The 21807-nt window shown below is 44.7% G+C and overlaps 1 protein-coding gene across 1 annotated transcript in view; it reads left to right on the top strand.

The window, feature by feature from the left end:
- The window catches only part of LOC139167646 (interferon-induced protein with tetratricopeptide repeats 5-like), a 50226-nt gene that overhangs the window by 1055 nt on the left and 27364 nt on the right, over positions 1–21807 (top strand). The gene's annotated exons all lie outside the window — the stretch shown is intronic.

The following is a 21807-nucleotide window of genomic DNA, read 5'->3' as shown; positions in this document are numbered from 1 at the left end:
TCAGTTCAATTTTCATATCGTGTGCAGAAATATTCAGACTACTTTCCAAGTGAAAAAGGTTTTCAAATTGACCAAACATAAGCACTTCAAATGAAGAGTTTTCGGTCCCGGTCACCGGGAACAGTACAAGTGTGACTTTTTTTTTCAGCAAGAAAGAAACCCCCCCACCCCCAAAAAAATTATCATAGAGAGAACTCCTGAAATGATGAAAAGTCATTAAATTTCAAGTTTCAGATATGCAGGGAAAATTTTTTACGGGGTCTCAAACTTTGATTTCGGGTCAGAACAGCAGGGTTTTTAAAAGAGCAATCAGCAGGTCCTACAAAGCAGAAGGGCCTCCGCACCCTGGTCTTATTGACAGGCACATGCACGCTTGCCAATGTTTGTGTGTGTGAATCAAAAGGTAAAATTAATAAATAATAAACTATATTCAGTATTTGAATTGAATTGTATTAAAGATATGTGGATCTCATGCCCGGTTGCTCAATAGTTTCAGTCTTCAAATATTTTAACTTCCAAATAACTTTTCTAAGTGCCTAACTTGAAACAAATTACATGCCTCAGAGTTTTCTATCAAATGTGATATATTAAATTGAAATGAGTGTTGTTTCTAAAGACAGCACCTAGCCTGTATCACAAGAGGGGGTTTAATTCATGATAGAAGAATACCACAGTTCATGTTGCCATCTTGATTAGTATATCCAGGCCTGGGGTAAGGGTGTCACTGAGTCCCTGTTAAGTCTTTTGCAGAAGAGGCGGAGTAACGACACGGAGACAAGAGCTGGATTTAAAACTGGGTCATTTTTATTAATTAAATTTGCATAATTTATTTAAAATAAATTAGCACAATTAGCATAATTAACTATAACCCTAATAAGGACCCGCAGGGTCAAACAATTGCTTCCGGGGCGGAAAATGACTTAATAAACTTCCGGGGCAACTTATGGGCGTAGCTCCATGCTAATCCAGGTGAGGGACCACTCCCTCACCTGAGACCTTGCCATGCACTTGCATGTGGGAGGTCCTGCCGGCTAACCCCTACAAGGGGAATTAAATGGGCGGGACCCAAAGACAGGTTCCCCCCAATTGCTCAGGTCGCTCATACCACAAGCCTTTGGAGAGAACCTGTCAATCATCCCCAAAGATGCCCAACGGAGAACACGCAGTTGCTAAACCACCACCCATTTTTCCGCCCCTAACCTGCCATGGAGATCTCTATCTTGGCCCCCCAACTCCCCCCTCTAACTGCACCAGCTCGCGCAGTGACCGCTACAGGTCCTGTAAGAAGATGGTGATCCCCGGTCTGACCGGTGAACCCCGACAGCCCGGTAAAGCCATGGCTGATCTATGGTGATGCGGGGATGGGCCACTACAACCCCACCTAACTCTTTGACCATCTTACCCAGAGCCTTGTTCACTCTCCTTCTAACCCGGTGAATGGCCCTAAGGGAAATGGCGTCCCACAATGTTCCTCGGGAGGATCCAGACCAAACCACTTACATGGTTGGCCAGGGTTTGCGAAAGACACGCAGGTCTTCGCAGGGCGGGCAAAGCCCAGACCCCCAGTACACCCGGTCATCGTCGCCGAGGTGTCAGACCAGCCTCCTAGGAGCAACACCCCTTGTGCCGCCCCCCCCAGGAGCTGTAGGAGAAAGCCCTTCTCAGCGCAGGACTCTTCTCCCCATCCGGACTACGCTGACCCGTCTGACCGAGACAACCGGGTCCCCATGGCGACACATGCTGTAGATCAGCCAGTCCCAAAGACCACTGTGGCCACACAGCAACGCCGTCGGTCTCGCCCTGGTGGGACAACAGAAGAAAGCAGAGAAAGGCTCCCTAGCCTGACACCCTATGCTAGTACTACAACTAACTGTTCAATCTAAACAGGCAGCTGTCTGCCAAAAGGCCAATCCCCCGGTTCAAAACGACCCGGAACGCCAAACATTCCTGCCCCAGTTGCAACGCCGATACGGAATGAATGCATTCCATATCCAGCGGGGTCGATACCAAATCTACCCAGAGCCCAAGTCACTAAGCCCAAAACTGATAATGGGATACCGGGATTCCTTCCCGATGCTTAAAAAGGGGTGCCCGTGCTTCGCTTCCCTAAAACTACAGGAACTTGAAGGAGCAGCCACCGGGTACACAGGCTAATCAGCGGCGGCTGTCATTCTAACCAACACCCCTAAACAACTAATTAGACTCAGGGTGCCTCACCAATGGGGAGACATCCCTATTCTTTGAGTGCAGTTTGGAAACAGGAAGGCACGGAGAGACCTGTCAGCCTGGGAGGAGTCCTAGAACCTCGCTGACTCAAAGGGCCCTGGAAAACATAATACCGGCCATCTCCTGCAAGGGGCGGGCCTCGTACAAAGAGGCACACAGGCAGTACCAGGCTCAGATTAAAGAGCGACAGCTGCTGCACTATCAGTGCCTGTCTGCTATCCTCTGGGTGCCCCGGTCGCTCCCTCATCCGGCCCACCAACATCTTCCGAATGCGGAATCCCTAACTTACGTACTGCCGTGCCCACAAGGTGCTTAAAGCTACAGAGAGGGCCACGGCCCTGATGGCTACATTCCTCAAATGCCCAAGGGCCCACTCAGGCTCCACAGGTGGTCGGGGAAGACTTCTGGTGACGCGCGAGCCCCTGGAGCCAAGGTCCAAAACCTGGACAACTGACCCCGAGACAAGGCGTCAGCAATCCCGTTGTCTAGGCCAGGAACATGTCAAGCCATAAACGGCATTCATGGACAAGGACCTGTGCATAAAATGGCGGACAAGCCGCATGACCCTGTCATTTCTTGAGCACAGGGCATTCACAACATGGACAACCGCCAAGTTGTTGCACCAAAAGTGCACTGTCCTGTCCCTAAACTGCTCTCCCCAAAGCTCTAACGCTACTACCAAGGGAAAGAGCTCTAAAAAGGTCAAGTCCTTGACCAGGGGAGATGCAATCCATTCCGGAGGCCAAGCGGAATGACACCACTGGTCGCCTAGTACAGTGTTTCCCAACCTTTTTTGAGCCGCGGCACATTATTCATGTTTTCAAAATTCTGGGGAACACTGAAGGGGGGGGGCGGGGGGGCTAAAGAAAAGTTTGGACAAAAAAAATATCTTTTCCTCCATTTCACTCTATTTCTCCCTCCCTCTTTCTCTCTCTTCCTTCCTTCCCTTCTTTCTCTCCATCCCTCTTTCTTTCTTCCTCTCTTTTTTGCTCTCTTTCTCTCTCCCTCCTTCCCTCCCTCTATGTTTTTCCCTCTCCCTCCTTCCCCCCTTTCTTTCTCTCTCTTGCTTTCTTTCCCTCTCTTTCTCTTGGTTTCTTTCTCTCATTCTCTCTCCTCTCCTTTTTCTCTCTCTCTCTTTCTCTCTTGTTCACCACGCCAGCAACAGAGAGAAAAAGAAAGAGCGAGAGAGAGCCGGAGAGAGAGTGGAGTGCGCAGCAGCCATCAGCCTCCTCGCCCTCCCAGACGTCCCCAGCGCCCGGCCTCGCGCCGCCTCCCGTTAGCCCGGCCGAAAGCCACACAGTCCCTGACTCCCGGATTGCTCGCTTCTCCGGCCAGCGCGGCGCTTTCCTGGGCAGATGGCTTTGCTGACCAGAGAAACGAGCGATCCGGGAGTCCGGGACTGTGTGGCTTTGCGCCATGAAGAGAAAACGGCAGCAGGGAAAAGTCGGCCGTTTTCTCTTCATGGCGCAAAGCCACACAGTCCCGGACTCCCGGATTCCTCGCCCCAAGGCAGGAGGCGGTGGCGGAGAAGAGTGGGAGGATCGGGCGGGCAATGGGGCAGCACAGAGAAGCCAGGGGCGCGTTTGGCCGGAGGCACCGTGGGGAGGCAGGGGCAGGGAGGTGCGGCAGTAGGAGTAAAGGGAGCCGCGGCTGCCCCTGCCTCCCCATGGTGCCTCCGGCCAAACGCGCCCCTGGCTTCTCCGCCCTGCCCCGTTGCCCGCCCGATCCGCCCACTCTCCTCCGCCGCCTCTCGCCGCGGCACACCTGATGGTGTCTCGCGGCACACCTGACGGTGTCTCGCGGCACACCAGTGTGCCGCAGCACACCGGTTGGGAAACGCTGGCCTAGTATAACCCCAAACCCACGGGTCCCCGCAGCATCTGAGCATTGAAATGAAAATTGAAATGAAAAAATTAATGCTTATTGGTTTATTTTGCTGATAAAATATCCCCCCCCCCCGTTTTTGGGAAAATAATGGCACACAGCATGGCCGAGGGTGTGTGTGCGACCCTTTTGTGGCCAAAATAAACAAATAAAAATCATTTTTTTCAGTTCATTTCTATTTTTCTTATGATCAGGATTGTTCAATTTAGTATATCAAAACTTTTTGGGGGAAATTCCTTAGAGATTTGTAGCCTAAAAATATATATAAAGTGAAAATGGTTGCAAGCATCCAAAGGGGGGGGGGCTTATTTCTGATTTTAAAAAACCAATAAGAATCATTTCTTTCAGTTCATTTATATTTTTCCTATATTCAGAAATGTTCAAACTACCAATCACACACCAACTTTAGTAAAATTGAACACATTTTGCAAACTAAACTATATAAATTGAAAAAATGTTCACAAATAAAGGGAGGGTCTGCCTTTTATAATCAAAATAAAGCAATATGCATAATTTTTTTTCAGTTCAATTTTCATATCATTGTGTGCAGAAATATTCAGACTACTTTCCAAGTGAAAAAGGTTTTCAAATTGACCAAACATAAGCACTTCAAATGAAGAGTTTTCGGTCCCGGTCACCGGGAACAGTACAAGTGTGACTTTTTTTTTCAGCAAAAGAAGCTCATGCCTCCAAAAGGACAGCTCATTAAAGTGATCTAAAAAATCCCGCCACACGCGTAGATCGTCTCTGACCCCTGCGCATAAGCGGGTACGATGATGGGGCAACTGTAGCCCCTTCATCGCATTGTATAACCTCCGGGAAAAAGCACGGCCGGGAACAATCACCCGCCAGGCAAAATTAAGGAGCCTCGCGAGTTCCTGCAGTTGCAGAAGGGTGACCTTCCTGCTGCCTAACAGGAAGTCGAGCTTATTCCGTATCTTGACTAATTTGTCCAGGGGCAATCTGGAAGATTGCTCCTCTGAGTCCAATTCAATACCCAGGATGATAATCCTGGTAGCGGGGCCCTTGGTCTTCTCGGGGGCCAAAGGTACCCCCAATTGAGCACAAAGGGCTTCGAAGTCCCACATCAGAGTGAAGCATTGCTCAGAACGCGCAGGCCCCGCTAACAAGAAATCGTCGAGGTAGTGAACGACCGAAACCAGACCGCTGCGCCTCCTGAGCACCCACTCCAAGAAGGTGCTAAAGCTCTCAAAAAGAGAGCACGAGACAGAGCATCCCATAGGCAATGCTCTATCCACATAAAAACCACCTTCGAAGTTGAAGCCCAAGAGCTCAACGTCGTCCGGGTGTATGGGGAGGAGCCGGAATGCTGACTTAATGTCGCATTTACCCATAAGGGCTCCAACCCCACACTTCCTAACCATGGCCACTGCCGCATCAAAAGATGCGTAGCGGACCGAGCAAAGTTCATCAGGAATGAAATCATTCACTGATTCCCCTTTCGGAAAAGACAGATGGTGAATCAACCTAAGTTCACCACTCGCCTTTTTGGGGACCATGCCTAACGGGGACACCCGCAGAGTTGGAGAGGGTGGCTCTGGGAAAGGCCCCAGAACCCGGCCCTCGGCTACCTCCTTCTGTATTTTTGCCCTAACAATGTCTTCATGTCCCACAACCGACCTAAGGTTGTCAGACATGAAGGCCTTCCATATCCCTACATACGGGATCCTAAAGCCCTCTGAAAAGCCCTGCAGGAGAGTCGCCGCTCTCCCAAGAGGGCGATAGTCCCTTAGCCATTCCCTCAGAACTTCAAGCCTAATTGGGCTGGGACCCTTTCCCCCCAGCGGGTGGGGGTTGCTTAGCCTGACCCCCTCCCCTCTTATCCTTTCCTTTTTGGGGTCTCGTATACACTGTAGTGGCATGGGAACCCCCGCAGTTCCCACAGGCATGTCCGAATTTGCAAAAGGGGCTAAAACAAGCCCCCCTGCAGAGAATTCATGACAAGGGGGAGGAGCGGCTTTCGCTACACCCCCGCGGATGCCTTAGCCGGGGTGGACGCTGGAGGCTCCTCCTCCATGAGGTGACCGCTGTCTGTGCGGTCCCCACCCTCGTTCCCAGACATGTGGGTTGCTGCAAACCACAGATCGGGAACTACCATGTCCCAAGGGAGTGTGGGATCGAATGCCACCCGCATTCTGAAAACCTTGTCATAGTGACGCCAAATTGAGCCCTTGTACTCAAAATGAGCACGGGCTATCAAATCAATATATTTCAACATCGAGGCAGCCCTGGCGGGCTGCCTCTGAATCACTATGGAGGCGTAAGTCAGATAAGCATACAGCCAAGAGCTGAAGCATCTACTGACTGTCACTTTCTTAGGCTTCTCTCCCTGTACCTCCCCTTCCTTGTCCTTTTCGGGCACTTCCCTGTTAAGGAGGGAGAAAAGATCCACATATTCTGAAACTGAGCAGTCACGGCAGATATAACTCAACTTTATTAAACACAGAACTGAGGTAACACAACATAAAGACAGGGTTTTATACTTCCCGATTAACCAATGAGAACACAATAATACTCCCGCCAAAAGTCTCCCCCTGCTGGTAGCCTAGGACATGACACCCCTTTCCCCTAGGGGGAGCATACAAAATCATCCAGGTATGCCGGCCTACGTCTGGTGCGCCCCGAACAACGAGGCATGCTCTGGTGCCCTTCGATTTCTCTAGGTAACTCTTGTGGGCCCTTTAACTCCACCGTTCCTTCGGCCAAACCCTCGGCCTCAACTGTCGGGTCATTTGGGGGTTTCCCAACGTTCCCCGTAAACATCTGGGGAGGACCCATGTGTAACTCATCTCTCTCTAGGTCGGAATACTCCAAACAAGGAATGCCCTCCCCACGGCCAGGGACTTCTTCCTCTCTCCTGGGGTCATGTACATCCGCTGACCTGGCCCTTAATTGGTCCACATGACGATGCCACTCTCGCCCATCAGACAACACCACTGTATACGCTCGAGGCCCCCGGGTACCACGAACAGTGCCTGCAACCCATCTAGGGGAACCCATGAAGTTTTGGGCAAAAACCAAGTCCCCGGCTCTAAAACATCGAGCAGCTGTAAATTCTCGTTCAGGTTCAGTGTACAAGGGATGAAGTCTGTCTAACACAATCCGCAATTTCCGTCCCATTAATAGTTCAGAGGGGGCCTTTGATGTTGAAGTGCAAGGGGTGGTGTGTTGAGCCAATAACATCTCATCTACTCTCTCCTGAAGCGTTCCTCGGGTTATTTTAGAAAGCAGCTCTTTTGTGCTGCGCACCATTCTCTCTGCCATACCGTTGCTGGCCGGATGCCACGGGGCAGTTCTAGCGTGACGAATACCTAACCCCGCGAGGTAGGCTTCAAAAACCCCAGAAACAAATTGTGGACCGTTATCAGAAACGATGACGTCAGGGTACCCATGAGTTGAAAACAGAGCTGATAGCACCCTGATAATGTCTCTTGTTGTTGTAGATGACATAATTTTGACCTCTACCCACTTCGAGTACGCATCAACCACTATTAAAAGCATCCTTCCCTCAACCGGACCTGCAAGGTCGATGTGTAACCTGGACCAAGGCATATTGGGGGTTTCCCACTGTAGGGGGGCGGCTGCAGGAGGGGTTGTATGATTTTGCTGACAAGGTTGACAACTGGCAACCTTATGTTCCACTGCCTTGTCTAACCCCGGCCACCAAATGTAGCCTCTAGCTAACGCTTTCATCCGGACTATTCCGGGGTGGCCAATGTGTACTAACTCCAGCACTCTAGACTGTAAATATGGGGGAATAACCACCCTTGAACCCCACAATACACATCCCCTTAACACTGACAGTTCCTTTCGGCGGACCCAGTACGGTACAAACAAAGGCTCGATGCAAGAAGAGGGCCATCCACGTAAAATCCATGACATCACTACAGAGAGAACAGGGTCTTTTGCTGATTCGGAAGCAATTGTGGCAGCAGATACTTTGATAGGATACGACTCTATGGCTAACACTGTGGAAATTGGAGCAGGGTCTGTAACAGGTATAGATAACGGACATCGGCTCAACGCATCCGCGTGAGGAATGGTGCGACCTGGTCGGTATGTCAGATCATATGAATAGTTAGCTAAAAACGGCCCAACGATTTAAACGAGGAGAAAGAATTTCGGGCGTTTGTCGATTCCCCGCCAGTATTCCCAGCAGTGGTTGATGGTCTGTAACTAATTGAAATTTGCGGCCATATAAATAATGATGGAAACGCTTGACCCCCGCCACCAGAGCCAAGGCTTCCTTATCCAATTGCCCATAATTACGTTCAGGTCGGCCTAAGGTCCTTGAATAATATGCTATAGGAGCTTCCTTTCCTGAAGGTAGAAGGTGTCCTAGAACCGCGCCCACCCCATAAGGGGATGCATCACACGTTAATATCAATGGCAAATTAGAGCTATATTGTACTAAAATGTCATGAGATACCAACACCTCTTTTATGGCCGTGAATGCGTTTGCCTCCGCTCTTCCCCAATGCCATGGAATCCCTTTAGCCAATAACTTATGCAGTGGTTCTACAATTGAAGCCTTGTGAGGGAGGAACATTGCATAAAAATTCAATAAACCCAAAAAAGATTGTAATTCGGTTTTGGACCTTGGTTCAGGAGCCTCCGTGATAGCTCTTATTTTAGCAGGGGTAGGATGAATTCCTTTGCTATCTATGAGGAAACCTAAAAACTCAACACTGTGAGATGCAAAAATACATTTTTCCGATTTAACTCGCAACCCCACGTCTTGGAACTTTTGAAGTACGGCTCGGACTCGCTCTAATAACTCTGGGCGGGATGAGGCGGCTATGATCACATCATCGAAATATGGCAAGGTTCCAGGAATTCCATATAGTAGACGCTCCATAAGCCCCTGGAATATTCCGGGAGCAGAGCTTATTCCAAATTGTAACCTAGTACAACGGAACGCCCCCTGGTGGGTAATGATTGTTTGTATATCGGCTGTCTCAGTGTCCACTGCTAACTGTTGGTATGCACGAGACAGGTCAATTTTCGCGAATACCTTCCCCCCCTCCAATGAATGTAATAGATGGGCAACCATTGGTACAGGGTAGGAATGGTGTGCCAACGCTCTGTTAACCGTGCACTTATAGTCCCCACATAAACGCACAGATCCATCTTGTTTAATTGCTACCACTAAAGGGGTTTCCCATTTGGCTTGGTCAACCGGCTCTAAAATTCCCAGGCTGATCAGGCGATCTAACTCTGAATCCACGTTACCCTTAATAGCTAAAGGCACCCGCCGGGGCTTTAGGCGAACTGGAGGGACTAAAGGATCGAGGGTCAATGAAACTGGTGTGCCCAAATATTTTCCTAGAGTGCCATCAAAAACTGTAGGGAACTCTTTTGCTAACTGTTGGGACATGGTTACGTCATTAACAACATTAATACCCTCTATAGTGAACCCCAATGCTGAAAACCAGTCTAATCCCAGTAAGCTTACAAAAGGGCCATTTACAATAACAATGGGTAACCGCCCCTTAAAACCTTTGTACTGCACAGGAAAATAACCTTGTCCCACAGTGGGAATGACTTGGCCTTGGTAGTCCTTTAAGAAAACAGTGCATGGGCCCAATCGACTTTTAGATAATTGGGGAAACACTCGCTTGATAGTGCTCCAAGACATCAACGAGACAGATGACCCTGTGTCGAGTTCCATGGGACACAACGATTCACCAATTCGCACGTACACGGAGATTTTTGATGACTTCGCTACTTTCCCTTGCTGAGTTGACAGCTGCGGGGCTTGGAGAGTGTTGATTGGAGTGTTTGATGACGCATTTTGAATGACGTTGCAGGAGTCACGGCGGCCGAATGGTTCCCTCTGCCACGCCCTCTGCTGTTGAAAAAATGGCTCTCTGACAGGAAAAGGCTGCGTGCTGGCATTCCTTCGCATACGACAGACTCTTGCTATGTGTCCTTGCTTGCCACAACGGCGGCAGTATGCCTCGCGGAATCCACAGAGCGCTCGGGGGTGATCCCCGCCACAGCCCCCACACGAGGAACGCGATCCCCCCATGGAACGGGGCTCTCCCGAGGATGTTTGCCTTTGCCTGGATGAGGTGGCTAATTTATTAACTTCTTCCTCTTCTTCTTGCCTCAAGTTTTTTTCTATTTCTGGTGGCAAAATTGCAGCAGCTGCAGTGCTATGAGTAGTGGCTGTGTCTGCAGGCAGATCCATCTCTGCCAATGACTGTGTAGACATCTCCACAGCTCTAGCCTCTTTTAAAGCAGCCGCTAGTGTCACTTCTGACATTGTTAAGAGCCTGCGCCGAAGTCTGGCATCCCTCACCCCATAAATTAAACGATCTAAGAGATAATCATCCAAATCGTGAAACTCACAGGATTTTGCTGCGCGACGGAGGGCTGCCATGTATTGGTTAATTGTCTCACCCTCTGCCTGATTTCTGTGATAAAATAAATATCGACGAGCGCTGCGAGACGGTGGGGGGGCATAATGGTTTTGGAGAGTTGTGAGGAATTCCTCCCATGGCACATCATGAATAGATCGAGGGGCAAATAATGACAGGGAAGTCTCTAACATCTCAGTCCCACAAAAACTCAAGAAATATGCCCTTTTTCTGTCTCCTGAAAGATCTTTGTAATCATTTGATATCAAGAAGCACTCAAACCGGGCGAGATAAGCTTCCCAAGATTCCCCTTGAGGATTAAACAGAGGAAAAACTATTTGGGTTGACATTCTGCTTTACCGGTTTTAAATCCTCACGACGGCAGCTAGTAATGTGGATTCTGATCCAACTTTCCTTCGTCGCCAGTGTAGTGAAGAAACTGAGCAGTCACGGCAGATATAACTCAATTTTATTAAACACAGAACTGAGGTAACACAACATAAAGACAGGGTTTTATACTTCCCGATTAACCAATGAGAACACAATAATACTCCCGCCAAAAGTCTCCCCCTGCTGGTAGCCTAGGACATGACATTCTCCTTTCCAAATGGTGTCCTAACTGAGGGATGTAAATGAAACCCTAGGGGTGTGGATGGCAGCCCCCACGGAATGGCGCCCAACCTAATCCTGGCAAACGGGTCCCAGGCCGTGGTGACCCCCACTCCCGGCTCACCTGACCCAGACGGAGAGGCCGTTGCTGGGGTCTGAGCCATTGCAAAAGAAGCTTGTGGGGCCCAAACCTGGCTACAAGTGACCGCTGGTGAACCCATGAAGTTGAGCCCACTCCCAAAACCCGGTGGAACAATGGCCTGTCCGGGCAGAGGGAGGAGCGGTGAAGATGTTGGGTGTGGTGCGATCTCACCTGCCCCAGAAGGGGGAGAAGCCATCCAGGAGGGCCCAGCTCCTGCTGAGCCAGGCGACGCTGTCATCTGCCCTGTCTGGGCCATCTGCCCGGCATGGGCCGTTGGTTCATCCGGTGCTCTGCCGAGGGCCGCTGGTGCAGATGGGGAGGCACCCCCTGGGCCACTCACTGACCGCCGACGGGCATCCAGGTCATCCAGTCTCTCCAGAACTCTGGCCCAGGAATGAGAAGACATATTAGTTACAATAGGGGGACCAGGCGTCCCGCCCCCTCTCCTGGCCCTTATTTGAGGTTCGCCTTGAACAGCCCGATCCCCAGCTGAGGGCCTAACCTCCCTCCTAGACCGCGTTACAGGCTCGCCTGCGTGGCCAGGGCCTTCTGCCGTTCAGGGGCCTTTGGTTAAAATAAGCAGTTCCACCCACTGGGAATTGAACTTGCAATCCTTGTCTTGTAAGGCCAGAAATCAACCTCTAGGTTACAGTAATCAGGCCCGAATGCTGAACGAGGCCTACCAGGCCGCCCCCACCCCCTGTCACCCAGGCCACACCCCGAGAGGCCGTTACAAAACCCCCCGCGGGGAAAGGACAAAGCCCTAGTGCAAGGGAAATCCCCTCCTCGGTCCTGAGGAGGACTCCTAGGCCTTCCGCCCCCGACTCCAAACCTAGAGAAAGCCTCCGACGAGGCTTTCTCAAAATGGCCGACGCCACGAGGCAGGCAGCAAAATGGCCACCGCAATGAAGCAAACACTCAGACGGGTGTTTGCTTCTCTGACAAGTCCAGGCAAAAATGCCGAATTCGGAGCCTGCCAGCCCTTTTATAGGGCTGGCAGGCTCCTCCCGGACACCTCATCGGACAGCCCACGCAGCCCGAGATTTCGGCCGAGATCTCGCGAAGCCTAGCGAGATCTCGGCCTCACTTCCAAAATGGCAGCTACACCGGCAGCCGTGTCCCCTGGGCCTCCTGCAAAATGCGCCGGGGGATGAAGACCACCGGCGGTATTTTTTTTTAAATGTTGTAAATGCTGTTTTATAGGAGTTATGTTTTCAAAGACTGTATTACACATATTGTAAGCTGCCCAGAATCTTTCAGGGATTGGACAGCCTTAACAAATCTAATAAATAATGCTTTGTTTTAAAAAGCTTTGCTAAAGGGAAGATATAATTCATGGTTTCTGAGAATGCCTTGCTGTGCTTTAATTTGCTGGCAAGTGATATAAAAGTGTATTTGCCTGGATTAGTTTGGTTGAAATGTAAATATTGCTAATATTACTAACATTATAATAAATTAATAGACCTGTAGTACTGTATGGAATTTAGTTGGCTTGTTAAACTTTGTAAGTACAGTGTATGATTTTCTTCCCTTCTGTACAGATATTTTCTGTGGTATTAAGAAGCATTAATAATGAGCCCAGTTTTTGAAGCATGCAGATATACTTTCTGCAAGCAGACACATCAAAAAAGAATAATGCACTTGATTTTGTTTGGTTAAACTTGTTAGAAGTTTAGGAGGCAAAAACAAATAGGGAAAGCAGGCTAAACTGAAAAAAATCTTTTAAAAAAGTAATGGATAACTTCAACAAATATAGACAGGCATCTTATTTTCAAAATATACCTTTATCAAATTTTCATAAAATTTTAACCACTGTTAAGCAACAATCCTCATGACATCACCTGAAGTTTGCCTCTAGCCAGATGTGGGAACAGCTGAAGTTGCCTTTAGCTGCTCTGCTGTTTCAATGATGTTATAATGGTCCTTTTCTTCCAATACAAACTGTGCACTGAAATTTTATGAAAAAGTTCACACAAGACGTTTGGACAAAGAGAAATGTTTATTCTCTCTGGGTATACCAAAAACGGTTTGCAAAGCGGGTACTCTTCATAAGGGAAGAGACACTTGTACAGAAGCTAAAGAGCAGGTTATATAGGTTTTACAAATCACAAAGGTACATAGAATTCCTCAACTTATCACAGGGCTACACAAAATTCCTTGCCTAAATATGGTCTACATCCTGTTTCTTTCTCCTGGAGATGAATAGTACCTTATATGGTTTATTGGGTAAACAGCAAACATTTATCTTGTTAAACAGCAAACATTTATCTTGTTAAAGACAGATCCCAAAATGACAGTCACAAGATAAGGAAAAACAGGAAATCCTTATCTTGTTAAAGACAGAAACTACAGGCAGCAAATACTGATATTCTTAAAATAAAACTTAAATTATTTTATACGCAATGGATTTTTCCTTCAATTCCTTAATTTCTCTTCTTTGTTTTCTTTAATACAAAACCGTTTAAGATTTTGTTTTATTTCCAACAACTTGCTTTTTTCTTCATTATTCATTTTCTCTTCCTGAATAGTTTGCTGTTCATTCTCCAGTAATTTCAATTCGTCCCCAATCTTTTTCATTACCATTATAGTTTTAATTGATTATTGACTGGATACAATACTTTCAATGGAACTCTGGACATAACTTCTAATTAAGGAAATAAGACAGGGTAACATCATTAGTCCATAGATTATTCTAAGGCATGGTAATATTCTCAGGCACAGTCTTATTGGTTCCAGCGGTATCATCATTTCACAAGGGACATATCCAATATTAGGGGCATGAGGATCTATTCTATTTACACACCATCTAATCACAATCGGATTTTGTAGCATCCATTAACTTTCTGCTTGTGTAATACTGTATTAGTCTCATCATATGGTATGCTTATATTCCATTCTACTGCTTCCCAGGGCCATTGGTCCCCTACGTTTGTTCCCACACACACATAACAATTAGATACATTTAATGTCTGAGCAATAGTTTCGGCAAATGTTAAGAACAAATTTCTGGCTACCTCTGGTACTTCAAAAGGTTTCTCAATCTCTTCCCAAAAGTCTGAGAAGAAGGTCTTACTTAATGGGTTTCCTCCTTCTACTAACTTACTAATTTTTAAATAAAATAAACCTCCAGGGTCAATCCCAGATCCATATATTCTTATTCCATGTTGGCTTCCCCATTTACTTATAAACTCTTGTGGATTATTTATGGTAAAATTAACATAATTACACTTATTGTTCTCACAATTACTTTGCACATTTACTTTGGTAAGGTATCCACTGACTCCAGGATTAGTATTCCATGTGGCCCAACCTACACAATTCCAATAAGGACAGTCTTTTTCGTCAGTATTAAAACACTGTTCTTTAGTCTCCTTCCATTTTTGAGGACAGATATATTTGTCATTATATATGTATGTTCTTTGCCAATCCATATTCCCACATCCAGTGGGTACCTTGGCCAACTGGCAAGCTTCTAAAAGGACTGAAGTTTTACTAGTAGGATTTCTTATTCGCACTTTAGAATGAAGCTTTCCCTGATCATTTCCCTCCTTTACTTCTAACCAATATTGAACTGGGTTTTCCTTTGGATCATAACATGTCATTTTGCCTTGTTGCTTGCATACATGATATGTTATATCTCTAAACTGACACTGCAAAGCTTTTCCTGTACAGTCATATTTGCTTTGGTAAACCAAAGTTTGCCCTATCTTGCTCCCTGCTCCTACTGTTTTTATGCACTTCTGGCAATCATTTCCCTTCTCTTTTATTTCTCTTTTCCCTCTTAATTAAATTTTTTTTGGAGTGGTTGAATCATTTGCACCTTCTTTTCAACAGTCATCCAGAAACTCCCTGTTTTTAATATTCTGGTTGATTTTATTGTTTTAGTGTCCAAGGCACACCCGCCTATCCATCACATAGATAAATCTGAATACACCTGATTTCCACATTTTATATTGACTGCAATCTTGTGAATAAAGGTGGATGGGATAGTCTTATTCCACAATCCACACATTGCCCGTTTTTGTAATTCTGCATTCACCTTACATAATGGATCCTCAGCTCCAATTATAACATAACACTGAAATTCCTCCCAGAGACCACCCCAATGACAAGGATGTGTCTCATCTTTGGGCAATTCAGTTACCATTTCATTAAACACATAAGTACATCTCTCTCGGGGCTCCCATCCCATTTCTCTCCCCCGTCCACCTTTTGCACTTATACAAATCCGATAATCCTGTTTTTCTCATTATCAACCCTACCCATAATAGCAGTACCCATCCTTCATTTCTCTTCTTGTGGGTGTACAGGCATCCAGGCTGAAAGGGAAAAATAAGCATTTTATTTTCTGGTTATCCGCAGCTTCAAGGGTCCGACAGGTTGACTTGTTCATGTATTGGGAGCACTGCTTTTCTTCACATGAGTATAATGAGTCCAGCCTTGTTCTGCAGTTCTAACAGTGATATCTAGTCAGCAGCACCTGGAACGGGCCTTCCCACATAGGTTGGAGTTTCTCGAGCTTCCACCATTTTATCAAAATCCAAACACCAATTTCTTTACTTTAGAACTCAGGTCAGATGTTAGCAACAACAGGCTACTCAATCTGGAATATTCAAAAGACTGGGACAATGATTGCAAATATTGTATCAGATCTTTATAAGGAAATTTGCTGTTTTTAATCCACTTCCCCTTAAAGACATTTCAAACAGGAAACAAAGCCTCTCCTTTCTCTACCACTAAACTTCAGAATCCTTCTTTACTGTCTCAATCATCCTCTGCCCAGTCTCTTACATTCCAACATCTTTCTAATTGGCTTAAACTAAAACTCCTTCTCTTCCTTTTCTCAAGGAGACATCCATCAAGTCAGATCTAACTCTGGTCTGTAATTTAATTACTTCATCTTATTAATTTTATTTGCTTCTTCTTCTAAATCACCTCTTAAAAATTAAGCGGGATTCAAGTTAACATCAGTAGTTAACACTAATCATTTGCTCCATAAGTATTCTCTCATATTTCAAACTCTTTCAATCCATCTGCCATCTGCTGGCTTTTTGGTTCAAGACCAAAAAGAGGTGCTAACTACCACAGCTCCTCCCAACAATTAATTTTATGCTTTCTTTCACTAACACTGAAAATATTTAAACCAGTTCTGTAACAATTTCTGAAGGGCAACAACTTGTGCTGTTAACAAATAAGCCCTAAAGTGGAGCACCCTGTCTTCTATTTTTTTAAATCAATGTGTCCCACACAGAGACATAAAAAGGAAAAAAAAATTAAAAAAAGGAACAGCCCTTGCCTTTCTTTTCTTTTCAGAAAACAATCTTAATATGTATTCTAAGTTAATGCGCTGAAATATATTTGGGGCAAACTTTAGAATCAATGCTTTGCTTTTAGTAAAATTCTCATAGATTAAAACATTTACAAATATAAACAAAATATTTTCAAAACCTTTTCCATATATATATATGTGTGTGTGTTTAGTTAAACTTCTTTTTTTTAACCTCAAATTATCCTCAAAAAAAAATAATCAAAACAGTGAAAGGCTTTATGAATAAGTTGCTCATTGACCCCTCCCTTCTCAAGCAAGGAGAACACTTAGCCTCTTTTCTTACTTGGAGTAAACTTGATGTCTTGGGAAATTTCCATTCTCCTGAAATCTGCATAGTAGTTGGAGGGTCTAAATCAATTGAGGTGTTAATGACCAATTCACATATTGCATTTTCAGACTTTGTTGATTCCAGGCATTTTCAAAATCTAACTTTCCCCCTTTTGTTACTACAGAGCTCTTTAACTCTGGGCCTTTAACTCTTACTTCCTTAAATAACAGTTTTAACAACTCTCTCTCTTCAGGTTCAGAGTCTGAACCAGGCTCTTCTCTCTCTCTCTTTTTCTCTTTATGTCTGCAGACTCTTTATTTCCCATTATTTTCTTTACTTCTTGATCTTAGATTTTTAAGGTAGTTTTCCCACTAGGAGATTGGAGTCTCTTTTAGTCTCCAAGCTACCTAGCCTACCTTTCCAATTGTTAGCTTGCCCTTGGACGTTAATGGTAGTTTTCCCACTAGGCTTTCCCTGTTGGAGTTTCCCACTATTGAGACTTTCAATTCACACTTCACCAACTTTCATGCCTCCTTTTCTGGCCAATTCCCTTGCGGGAGGATGGAACCGCAAATCAGGAGTCAACTCTCACATCGTCCTGCAGATCCTCTAATAGGACCCCTCAAAAGGACGTCTCACCACACACACTCAACAGTCTCCAAACAACCTAGCCTACCCGCCCAATAACCGTCTGAGTAAGTAGTCCCTTAGTTGTAAAATGCCGTAGCAAATTACAGGTACTTACCAGACCTGTGCACAGGGTTGCCCGGTCCTCGAGAGACCTATTATTTCTCTTTGTCTCTTCCTCTTTCTGTCTCCTTGTCCTAGTGATCTCATTTGGCCAATTTTACGGGCCTACCAGAGCCAATCACCTATCCATGGAGGTCCATCCTCTGTCCAAATGGGACAGGCTGCACCTAAAGACGCTCCTCCCTGGACAGCCAACAGGATGGAATCCCGGAGAGCCCCCAAGTTGTGCGCTGAAATTTTATGAAAACTTATATGGTTTATTGGGTAAACAGCAAACATTTATCTTGTTAAACAGCAAACATTTAATTTGTTAAAAATAGATCCTAAAATGACAGTCACAATATAAGGAAAAATAGGAAATCCTTATCTTGTTAAAGACAGAAACTACAGACAGCAAATACTGATATTCTTAAAATAAAACTTAAATTATTTTATACGCAATTGATTTTTCCTTCACAAACCTTGTTGTATGAAGAATTGACAGTGCCTCTGAGATAGTGTTGATGACAACGTGGTCAGAGGCTTGGATCCTCCAATCTCTAGTTTAGTGTAAGGTGACTCTGGGCCTCCTGACTATTAATTGTATGGATTTGGGGCAGCTGTTTGTAAATTGTTAAGAATTCATATGAGTCAGTGGTACAAAAATACTATCAAATCAGCCAGTCAGTGCCAGCTTTTATCCGTCTTTCCTCTGACATGGTTCTGGTCTGATTATCATTGAAGACTTTGGTACATGTACTGTTCTGTATGGCTGTCCTGTGGATGTGTTTAAATTAAAAATATTAACACAACTCACCAAGAAACCCAGAAAGAGGTGATGCAATTTTCTTTTTAAATATTCAGGTTAAAAAGTTATTCTAAAAATTATTCTAAAATAATTTTACTTATTCCTAGATTCCTTTGATTCCTATTTTATTTCATTATCAAATTTTAATGTCTATCATGAAATTATTTATGTCGTGTTATCTGTCGTATTACCTTTTTGAATTCTAAATCCTACAGTCAGGCTGGTGCTTCTGTCCTTGTTCTAGGGTGAACACAGCAAGACCTGAGCTGCCTTCCCTCTATAAATATTGGTGGGTGGGTGTGGTTTGATGGTTCAGCGCTAGAACAAGGAAAGATCACCAGCCTGAAGATGACGAGTGGGACCTCGTCGAAACGTCGCCAGAAATATCTGAATCCTACACGGGAAGAAACCCAAATATGCCAAGACCGTCATAACTGTACCTGTGAAAATCTATGAAAACATATATGTATACATCTATATCTATCTATCTATCTATCTATCTATCTATCTATCTATCTAGAGAGAGAGAGAGAGAGAGAGAGAGAGAGAGAGAGAGATAATATGAAGTAAATAGATGAATAAGTACGGTAAACAAATTTTGTAAAATAGAACAAACCTAAACTATGTCAATAAAATTAAATAAAAACAAGCAACTTAACCAACCAATCCTCAGTAACTAAGTAAAGCACCCACACAGAGATAAAAACTCAGGTAAATACCTTTCATTCAGCCCACCCAAATGTTTCATTTACTGCTCCTTTGTGAGCTCATGCACCTGTCAGAAGGATTATGAGGCGTGACCTCATGAGGGAAAAGCAAAGCAAACCGATTAGCGGAATTAATGCTACTCAGTGCTTTATCTATTTTTCAATATTGGTAGAAAAGTAAATACCAAATCCTGCTGATGCATTTGGTGGAATCAGGTTGAAGTAACAAGAAAAATGCAACAGAAAAATTAATGTCCCTGAACAAAGCAGGGAAATGTCTGGAAAAATGCACGCCGTTGAGAGTGCAAAAGTGGTAAATGAGCAGGAGCGATTTATGTCTCTGGGAGAGTAAATTATGCTGTGGATGTTGCTCCTACAAACTTCAAGAAATACACAGTATTTTAACTTAACCATTCAGAGCGTCCCTTTATTTTCTGGCCTGAGCTGATGAATTACATAGAGGTAGTCCTCAATTTACGACCACAATTAAGCCCCAAATTAATGATGATAAGTGAAAATTTTGTTAAGTGAATTTTGCTCCATTTTAGGAGTTTTCTTTCTATACTTGTTAAGTGAATCACTAAAGTTATTAAATTTTGTTACGTGAATCTAGCTTCCCCAATATCTTTGCTTGTCTGCAAGTTTGCAAAATAGGATAGAATAGAATTTTTATTGGCAAATTTGTCTTTGGTGCGTATCCTCAGTGTACATAAAAGATACATTTGTCAAGAATCATGAGGTACAACCAGTGATGGGCTCCTACTGGTACGGTCAGGTATGCAGTACCAGTAGCAAAATTTTGATTCCCCCCCTTTTTTTTTCTTTTTGGCTTTGGGTATGTTATTCCTATCGCAGTAAATGAGGTTGAATGTGTATAATTTTAAAAGAGCTGTGTGTGCGTGTGTGTACATACACTTTATATAGTAGATAATCAGGGTTGGGCTATTGCAGGAACACAGTGGGGTAGCAAAATGGAGCTCCACCCCAGAGGACCCAATTTGCACTGAAAGATGTTGAAACAAAATGCATAAATCATGCCCACAGTGTGGTAGTAAAAATTTTGGTAGCCCATCACTGTTCTTCATAATCCTATAAATTCACACTTTTCATTTGACTTCATGTATAAATTTCTTGCCTCTTATGTTTATCTGCCTGCCTTCCTGCCTGCCTGCCTGCCTGCCTGCCTGCCTGCCTGCCTGCCTGTCTATCTATCTCCATCCATCCATCCTCCCTCCATCCATCTATCCATCCATCTATCTACCACCCTTCATCTATTCATCTATTTATCCATCCATCCATCCACCCTCCATCCATCCATCCATCCATCCATCCATCCATCCATCTATCTACTTCCTTACTTATTTGTCAAACATGTATAGGATAGTAGTTTGTATAAACAGCATAAGAAAAAAGTAATGATAAAGTAATTATTAATTAATTATCAAAGGAAAAAAGTAATGATCCAGACTTCAAATATTACGGCTAGACAATGTACAACTATGAACTGATTTAACTGTTGTTCATAAGATCATACACCATAAATACCCTTCCTGTTAGTGACTACTTCACCTTCAACAACATCACAAGAGCACAAACTAAATATAAATCGCTCCAAACTTGACTGCAGAAAATAGGACTTCAGCAACAGAGTGATCAATGCCTGGAACTCACTACCTGATTGAAGGTGAAGTAGTCATTAACAGGAAGGACATGTTGGTATATGATTTTGTGAACTACAGTTAGATCAGATAGACAATTTATTGCAGTATTTCAAGTTTGGTGGAATTAGGCATTTTGTTGCAAGCAGAGGAGTAGTTGCATTATGTACCTGTTCCTAAAGTTTATAGCACTGTTTTTTTACTGTAACTATTTCTTAGCTCTTTTAAATCATTCCTTTTCCCTCAGTGTTCCGCTCTTGGAGCCACTCTCAGGCCATTTGCACATGAAAATCCTTTTCATTCATTTATAGGCTTGCAAGTGGGCTTTTCTGCCCCCTCCCATCATTCACACGCTTTTTCTGGAGCTTTGTCTGTCTGGTCATCCATCCATTCATTTATCATCAAGCTTTTTCATCTCTCTCAATGTATATCAATCTATCTCTATCATCTCTTTCTATCATCCATATCCCATCTACTCTCTCTCTTGTCTGAAATGGTACAGAGCAGTGGTTCCCAACCTATTTTGGGCTATGCCCCACCTAAGCATTTCCCCCCCACCATGACATATAATTCTTATTATTCAAAAAATGAATTACCCACATGGAGGTTCCAATTGCTCCCATTAAAAATGAAATTGCCCCCCTGTGGGGTGTGGGCCCCACATTGGGAACCAGGGGTATACAGCAGTGTTCCCTCTAATTTCTTTTCGGGGTGGGCGGAATAGTATAGTGTCTGAAAGGCAGACCCTTCGGGACTGGGCAGCATAGAAGTATGTATGTATGTACATACTTCTATGTATGTATGTATGTATGTATGTATGTATGTATGTATAAATAAATAAATAAATAAATAAAGTGTGGGCGTGCGCTATCACACATGAGCGAGTTCTTGCATCCATAATTCTATATTTTCAATAGTTTATTTTCAAATACACAGTAATCATTCAACACTTCAAACTATCTAGGATTAGCCTCTTACAACAGCCATTGCAAATTATACATCTTTCCCTCTAGAAATACCAAGATGTATTTGAGAACTTTAGGTTTAGTCTGTCAGTCTCAGAT

This window comes from Erythrolamprus reginae, chromosome 5 (genome assembly GCF_031021105.1).
Source record: "Erythrolamprus reginae isolate rEryReg1 chromosome 5, rEryReg1.hap1, whole genome shotgun sequence".
In the NCBI taxonomy this organism is placed as follows: domain Eukaryota; kingdom Metazoa; phylum Chordata; class Lepidosauria; order Squamata; family Dipsadidae; genus Erythrolamprus; species Erythrolamprus reginae.
The sequence above is the reverse complement of the archived record's forward strand: the minus strand, read 5'-3'. Positions and strand labels throughout refer to the sequence as shown.